The sequence below is a fragment of the Pteropus vampyrus genome, unplaced genomic scaffold (assembly GCF_000151845.1).
Source record: "Pteropus vampyrus isolate Shadow unplaced genomic scaffold, Pvam_2.0 Scaffold32, whole genome shotgun sequence".
Taxonomy (NCBI): domain Eukaryota; kingdom Metazoa; phylum Chordata; class Mammalia; order Chiroptera; family Pteropodidae; genus Pteropus; species Pteropus vampyrus.
The window spans coordinates 4439898-4447171 of NW_011888813.1; the positions used below are offsets into that span (position 1 = coordinate 4439898).

A 7274-nucleotide genomic window follows, 5' to 3' on the forward strand; every position below is an offset into this window, starting at 1 on the left:
ACTCCCTTTTTAAGACAACTTTAACATAACTATCCTGGGAAAGAATTTACTAAATCTGAAAGTTTATTGTTACTTTTGTTAGTGATGGTTTTGTCAGAGTGAATGTGCCCTTTTCTTCCTGATTTTGCTAAGTTCACCATATATCAGTCAAGATTAGACCCTTCTAAATTTCCAAAAAGTGCTGGACCGCAGTCCTAAACGGATGTTTTTTTATTTTTCCAAATTGCTGTTATCCAAGAATTTTGTAGAAACACCATGGTGAATTAGACTGACCGATCTTGGATACGTTTGATACTTTGTCTGAATAAAGACAGTCTTTCAATGCCCACATCCTTTCAACACTGCATTTCTCATATCCCAGTTGTTGACCCTCAAAACTTGCTAGAGGTTGAGCAGATTTGTGAATCAAAGGAGGTGGCATGTTGAGTGATGTGTGCATGCCAGCTGGATTGTTTCTCCTTAAGAGAAATAAAACCAACATCAAAAGTGAGATAAGTTTTGATTATGATGATGTTAATAACAGTTGTTACAAAATTTTGAGTGCCTGTCTTGTAGAAGGAAATTTCTAGAGCTATTTCCTTTAAACCTAAAAAATGACCCTATAAGGAAAGTACTACAAAAGAAAATGTACACTGTCCTGTATGAGTATATTAGGGAAAAACTGTTCTAAAAGTTTTCTTAAGGAGGAAACATTTAAGCAAGAATCTGATGAGTATCCACTTGGAGAACAGAGAAAAGGATGTTCTTGGTAGATGATGAAAATATATAAATTCTGAGGTAAGACATGATTCAGGCTATTCAAAAAGCAGAGAGAAGTGCGGGCTACTGCAGCTGGAGGCAGGTGAAGGAAAGGAGTGTGCCATCTGGTAAGTAAGCAGGGACCAGAATTATTTATATCGATCATTGCATAGATGCTGTCTATGTTCTCTATTATATCAAGTGGACACTCATCCACTTAAATTTTTTTTTATTAAATTAAGATTTTATTTTATTATTTATGTTTGTTAAAGCAGACATATTTGCAAAAAATCCAAGTATGAGATCAGAACAATTCTATAATTATCATACATATATACCTGCATGAACACACAGTATAATTTCTGAGGCTTTGTTAACACACCACCAAAGTAACTACCTCTTTCAAAGAAAAGCAATAAAAAAAATTTACATATCTTTAAGATGAATTTGTTTAATGTAATTACTCACCAGTAAATTTAGTTAAGCATGTTAATTCAAATGGTACCCTGATTTCGATACCATTGGTATCGAAACTAAGTGATTATAAGACAAAATCTTGAGGCCGTAAAGTATATTTCATTCTTCAGAATATGGGGACTCATTTTCAGTTACATTTTTGAACATTAGTCACTTTTTTGATTACCATAAAAACAAACTCACCCAAAGCTTTGCGTGTGTAGTAGACTTTGTTAGAATTAGAGATGCTGACAAAGTTATAGGGTAGCCATGTAAACAAATTAAAAATTGAATATTAGACATCGATCATTTAAAAAATATCTTATAGCCATATCTACCAATGTAGACTCCAGCCTTCCCAAAGTTTTCTTCTTTCTCTTTGATCTTTCCTCCCTCAGTCTTCTCCTCCCTCAGTCTTCTCCTCCCTCAGTCTTCTCCTTCTTTAGCTTCTCTCTCTCTCATGCTCTGTAATTAGGACATAGCTAATTCCTGTTCATTTTGAACGCAGATCAGTATAACAATCTTTTGTTGTTGTTGTTGTTAACTAACATCCTCAGGGACTCACTTTCCATCCCAAATGACTTGACTAGAAAAATAACTTTATGAAACAATGACAGGTCCCTTCCCGTTGGGAATTCTCATGACATGTTAAGGTAATTTTTTTGTTATCTTCATGCCTATAAATTGCAGTCTCACCCTTATTAGTTCATACACGCAAAGAAGCACACAAAATACTACACATTTCGTGCATTTGTTTCGGGATAAACTTATCACCAGAGGCCAATTGGGATAAGAAAATGGGCTAAATAATGTTTTCATTGTGGTTGTGTTAAAACACTGTGAAGAGATCGTATTTCCTGGGCCCATTACATGCAATCCAGGGAAGTACAAGTTCTGTTTATGGAAATGACCTGTTGTGATAACTTATTATCTGACCATCCTTTTCCTCCAAATCTGATCTTTTTCCAGTTTTTCTCTCTTGGTATGGAAGTCAGATACCTTGGTTGTAAACACTAGAATCTTCTTCGACTGGTTTAACGAGAGGAAAGTTTAAAGGTCTTAGGTAGCTCGCAGACTCTCAGGATTGCAAGAAAACCAGTCTCAGAAGTTATGCAGCCAGGAGTAATACCCAATTATATTGGAATAGGGGAGCAGAGGAGACAAAAATATCTGCTTCGAGGCTTTGTAAAATCAACATAATTTTAAGATTAATTGGATATGAAGATAAGAGAAGGGAGAAATTAAATATGATTCCCAGATTTATGGTTTAAGAGCTAGTGATTTGATAATTCCATTTACTGAACATTGTGGGCACTTATTATGTGTGGCTACTCAGCATCTCTTGAATTCCATTCTTGGGCTTGAAAAATGCTAACATTACAATACTGTCACAACAAAGTGGAAGCTAAGATTTATTTTCACAACTTTATTGCTAATAGATATATTTTTTCCCCCCAAAAGAGCAGCATTAGGGAATAATCTCTGCAGACAGTCTTTGGGTTAGCATGGTGGCACGTCTTAGGGCATTGCCTTCCACTTTGGTGCGTCTTCCTTTAAGCTGCCGAATTGCCACCAAGCAGCAGAAGCCATAGTGTTTTTGCTAGGACAACTCTGATGGGATAGAATCAGGTCTGATTCTGGGCTGCATAACTTCTAGTCTTACTGCTACAGCCTCCACTTTCTCTTCAACTAGTCTTGCTTTCCTGCCAGTCTTTATTTTCCAGTGTAGTCAGAGTCATCCTTAAAATATTTCTCCCCTAATCAAATCTCGCCAGTTCTCAGCTGGCGAGATTTGATTAGGGGAGAAATATTTTAAGGATTCCTCAGCTCTAAGAAATAGAGTAAAAGTTCTTAAGGTATTGGTTTTTTAGGGTGGCTATAATAAATGACCACAAGCTTGGACGGCTTGAAACAAAAGCAGTGTATTCGTTCACATTTCCCGAGGCTAGAAGTCTGAAGTCAAGGTGTCATCTAAGCCATGCTTCCTTCAAAGGCTCTTGGGGAGAATCCTTGCTTCTTCCAGTTTCTGATAGCTACAGGCTTTCCTTGGCTTGTGGCAGCACGGCTACAGTCTCCATGCCTCTGCCTTCACATGGCAGACCTGCCTCTGTGTGTCTTGGTGTCTTCGCATGACGTTCACCTCTTCTCGTAAGAAAACCAATCACGTTGGATTAGGATCTACCCTGATTGAGAATGCTCTTGTCCTAAGTGGATTACATCTGCAAGACCCTATTTCTAAATAAGGTCACGTTCACAGGCACTGGGATTGAGACCAGTGTCTTTTGAGGGTACACAATTTAACCCTAACAGTGGCCTACAAGGTAATCTGTGGTGTGGCCGCTGTGTGCTCTTCCAGACTCACCTTGTTCGTTTTCCTTTTCCTCATTCTACATTCCAGCCATTCCTAACTTCTTTCAGGTTTTTGAAAGCACCACGCTCTCTCCGATCCCACATAGTCTCACAAATAGATTTTCTCTCCCAGGAATACTCTTTCTTCATCCACCCTCCTCCCTGCCATGTCTTACCAGTTCTCAGGTGTCCTTTATATCTCCCGGACACCCTACACTAGGATAAGTGTCTCTTCTTTGGGCTCTCACAGGTAATTGAACCTTGCCCATCATAACACGCATCACATGGTACAGTGATTACTTGCCCGAAACCTTAGCTCCAAGAAGTGTGGAATGATGTCTATTTTGTTCAACAGCGTAGTCCTAGCACTTGACATAATGCTTGTCACATAGCAGACTTGGAATAAGAGAAATAAATTTGGCAACTCTTAGGTAATTTTGAATACCTGTAGACCACTTAGTTATGTAGCTTTGGACTTTGGTGGAAAGGCCTATTGTTTTGTCAGTCAAAACTCTTTAATACAGAGTCCATTAGGGGTAATAAATTGCAGTTCTTAGAAGGTTGTATGTCACAGAAGTTCAACAACCTTCTTTGTATAGGAATGACCTCAGATAATAGTTTTGGGATAATCTCTTATTGGTTAGCTGGATTCTCCATCAGTTTAATGAAAACACAATTTCACAATACCTTTTAGACATTGCTCATTTCTCTTTGATTTAGTAAAGTCATTTTATAACTTAATTTTCCACCAGTTTTTACAATGATAATTAATCAATGTATTTCTAGTTAGTATAATCACTATTAATTTCTAACAATGTCAAGGCTTTGAACACTTGAAATCAGTATTTTGTGCAGCCTCCATAGATTTGCTGGTTGTCTAGATGAACTGCTTAGCGTTCAGGACTCAGATTTCTGATTCTCACTCTATATTCTGTGTTAACTCCTCTCTCAATTACTCTGAAGGAGGAGGGCTTAGCATTCCTTGAATCACAACTAACACAAAAGTAGTTCATATTCATCTTTAGATCCTTCTGTATTTATAAGTGAATAGATCTGTTTTGGTAATTCAAAAATGTATGTGAAATGTACTGATTTAACATTGGTATCTCATTTTCTGAACACTTCTGCCTTTTCTTCTACCTTTAAGGTTCTTGAAAGAAATGTATTTTAATGTTTTTATTTTTAAATTATACTTATTATACTGTAAGTTGCATGGAGAATTAAAAGATAAGAAAAAATGAAAATCCATTTGAGGGAACTCTTTATCAATTTTTCTGCTAAATTAATTTAGGGACTACTTGAATATCAGCATTATTTATATAATATTACATGTAATAACAAACAGATGCTCTCGAGTGGCAAAATTTGTCATAAGAAATTACTAAATGTCAAAGTCCCACCTAATACTTATGTAATCCACTTTTAATATCTTCTAGTTTCTACCCAACACACACACTGTACACACACAGACACACACACACTCAACTTGAATTTCATGAGTGAGGGAACCACTGTTCACCACTTTTTACCCAGCTGTGTATCTAGTAGGCTAGTGAAGCAACACAGGGACAGTGGGTGTGTTTCCTTTTTTCTTTTTAAAAAATTTTTTATGCCTACAGGACCTGGTCTTCCTAGGTGGTCTCCCACCCAAGTACTAACCAGGCCTAACCCTGCTTGGCTTCCGAGATCAGACAGATTGGGCTTGTTCAGGTTAGCATGGCCGTAGACTGGTTGTGTTTCAAGAAGTGAAACCCTTCCTCACTGTTCCTCCACTGGGTGTTCCCATCTTCCTCTTCCTCTCCAGGGCTTCCATGAATCTGCAGTGTTTATCAAAGAATCAGGGGATTTAGTTAATTTGAATGGGAAACAATTACATTTTTATTTTCACTAACTTCTAGGTGATATTTAGCATTTTCTTCAACTGAGTGTAAGCCAGAAACCTCAGTAATTTTAGCAATATCTGCGATCGTTTGTCACCAAGAGGAGCTATAAGTATTTCTTGACATGATTGTTGTATATATCTCAAAGATATTTTTGAAATCGTGGTAGTTACTCCAGCAAGATCTTATTTTTTAGTGCACGATATATAAGATGCATGTATTATATCGCAAATTTTTTCTTTTTAAAAATTTGTTAACTTTTTTGCTTTTTTTTTGTAATCATTGCATTCCATGCATTTAAAAATATTATTCTCCTGCCAGAATGACAAAGGGATCCATTGCATAAAATGTTTAAGAACTCCTGCTCTAGGCATTGTGAGCTGTAGTTTTCATCTTATTTGGTGCTTTAACAGGTCACAACACAGTAATTCAAGAGCTTAAAGTAACATGGGTCATGTGCAATAGTCACTCTCAGGTAACTTGGCCCCATGAAGCCTGGGGTAAAAATTTCCCATACTCCTCCTCACCCTCAGGACTACCCTACCTCCAAACTTGTCCTAACCTCTAGTTGCCTGAATATTTATCCCTTCTCTTATTTTAAAGTTGTCGTAGCTCCGTTTACCTTTTAGGCAGCATGAAAATTATCTGGATTCAAGTCTTGACTCTTTCAATTACTAGCTGTGTCTCATAGTTCACATAATTCTATGATTTCTTTTGTTCATCACATGAATAGGGTAAAGAAAATGGATGTAAATTTCAGCTCTACCATTTTCTAATGAAGTAATGTGAGCAGTTTATTTTTATAAGCTTGGTTTCTTTATCTGTAAACAAGAGAATAGTTCTAGTAAGAAGGAAAAGAATAAAAGATCTAACATGCAGAGAGAATATTTGCCCTTGGACAGTTTCTAAACCTTGCTGTGCCTTAGTTTTCTAATCTGTAAAACATGGATACTAGTATTTACTTTGCTGTGAGGACTAAATTAATTAATACATGTAGAGCACTTAGAATTGTGCCCAGTGTGGAGTAAGTTGTTTATTATGTGCCAGGTACTTCATATATATTATTTTATCTATTTATTCTCCACTAGAGGTAGGTCTCTTGTCATCCCATTTTATGGATGAAGAAACTGAGTCCCAAGGAGATTAAGTTACTTGGCCAAGATTGCACAGACAATAAGTGGTAAAATTAGGTTTTCAACTCAGACTTTCTGGCTGCATTCTATTATACTGCCTTATTAACAAGCACACACCTAATTTTCTGGAAATATTCCAAGAGTTCTATGAGATAATTAGTGTAAAAACATATGATGTACTGTGAACTGATACACAAATGTTAAGATACTAAAAATCATAAATGAAGCTGAAAATAGGTATAGTCATTTTATACTTATATTTGCAAATTCTCTAATTGGCTTTTTTAGTAGTAATCCTATGTTTCAGAAAATTGACATAGCATTGTTTGAAATTTAACTGTTTACTTACTTTGAGCTTTTGGATTATTTTTATTCTTTATATAATTTTATTTTTTTATAACTCCATGAGTGGGTTCAGACCTCAGTCAAACAAAACACTGTATTGGGTAGGATTTTAGCATCAATAAGGAAGCAGTATGACAGGCAAGGCAGTTCAGTACTATGGACCAGGAAGTAGGCAGGGCATGGAGGACACCTGTGAAGGTGTTCCGAGCTCATCCCAGACAAAATGGACTCCAGAGTTACAAAAACCCATCTCTGGTGCTGCACAGCTGAGTGTATTTATCTATTTTGCATGAGCTGGTACTAGGAAAATGCCAAGTTACTCATGAAATAGTCCAATGTGTTGAAGACAGCTTTTGGAACCCTTATTAGCCAA

General features: G+C 36.6%; 1 pseudogene; it reads right to left on the reverse strand.

Moving 5' to 3' along the window:
* Positions 1–5153: 5153 nt before the first annotated feature.
* LOC111737895 lies at positions 5154–5271 on the reverse strand (annotated as a pseudogene).
* Positions 5272–7274: the final 2003 nt, after the last annotated feature.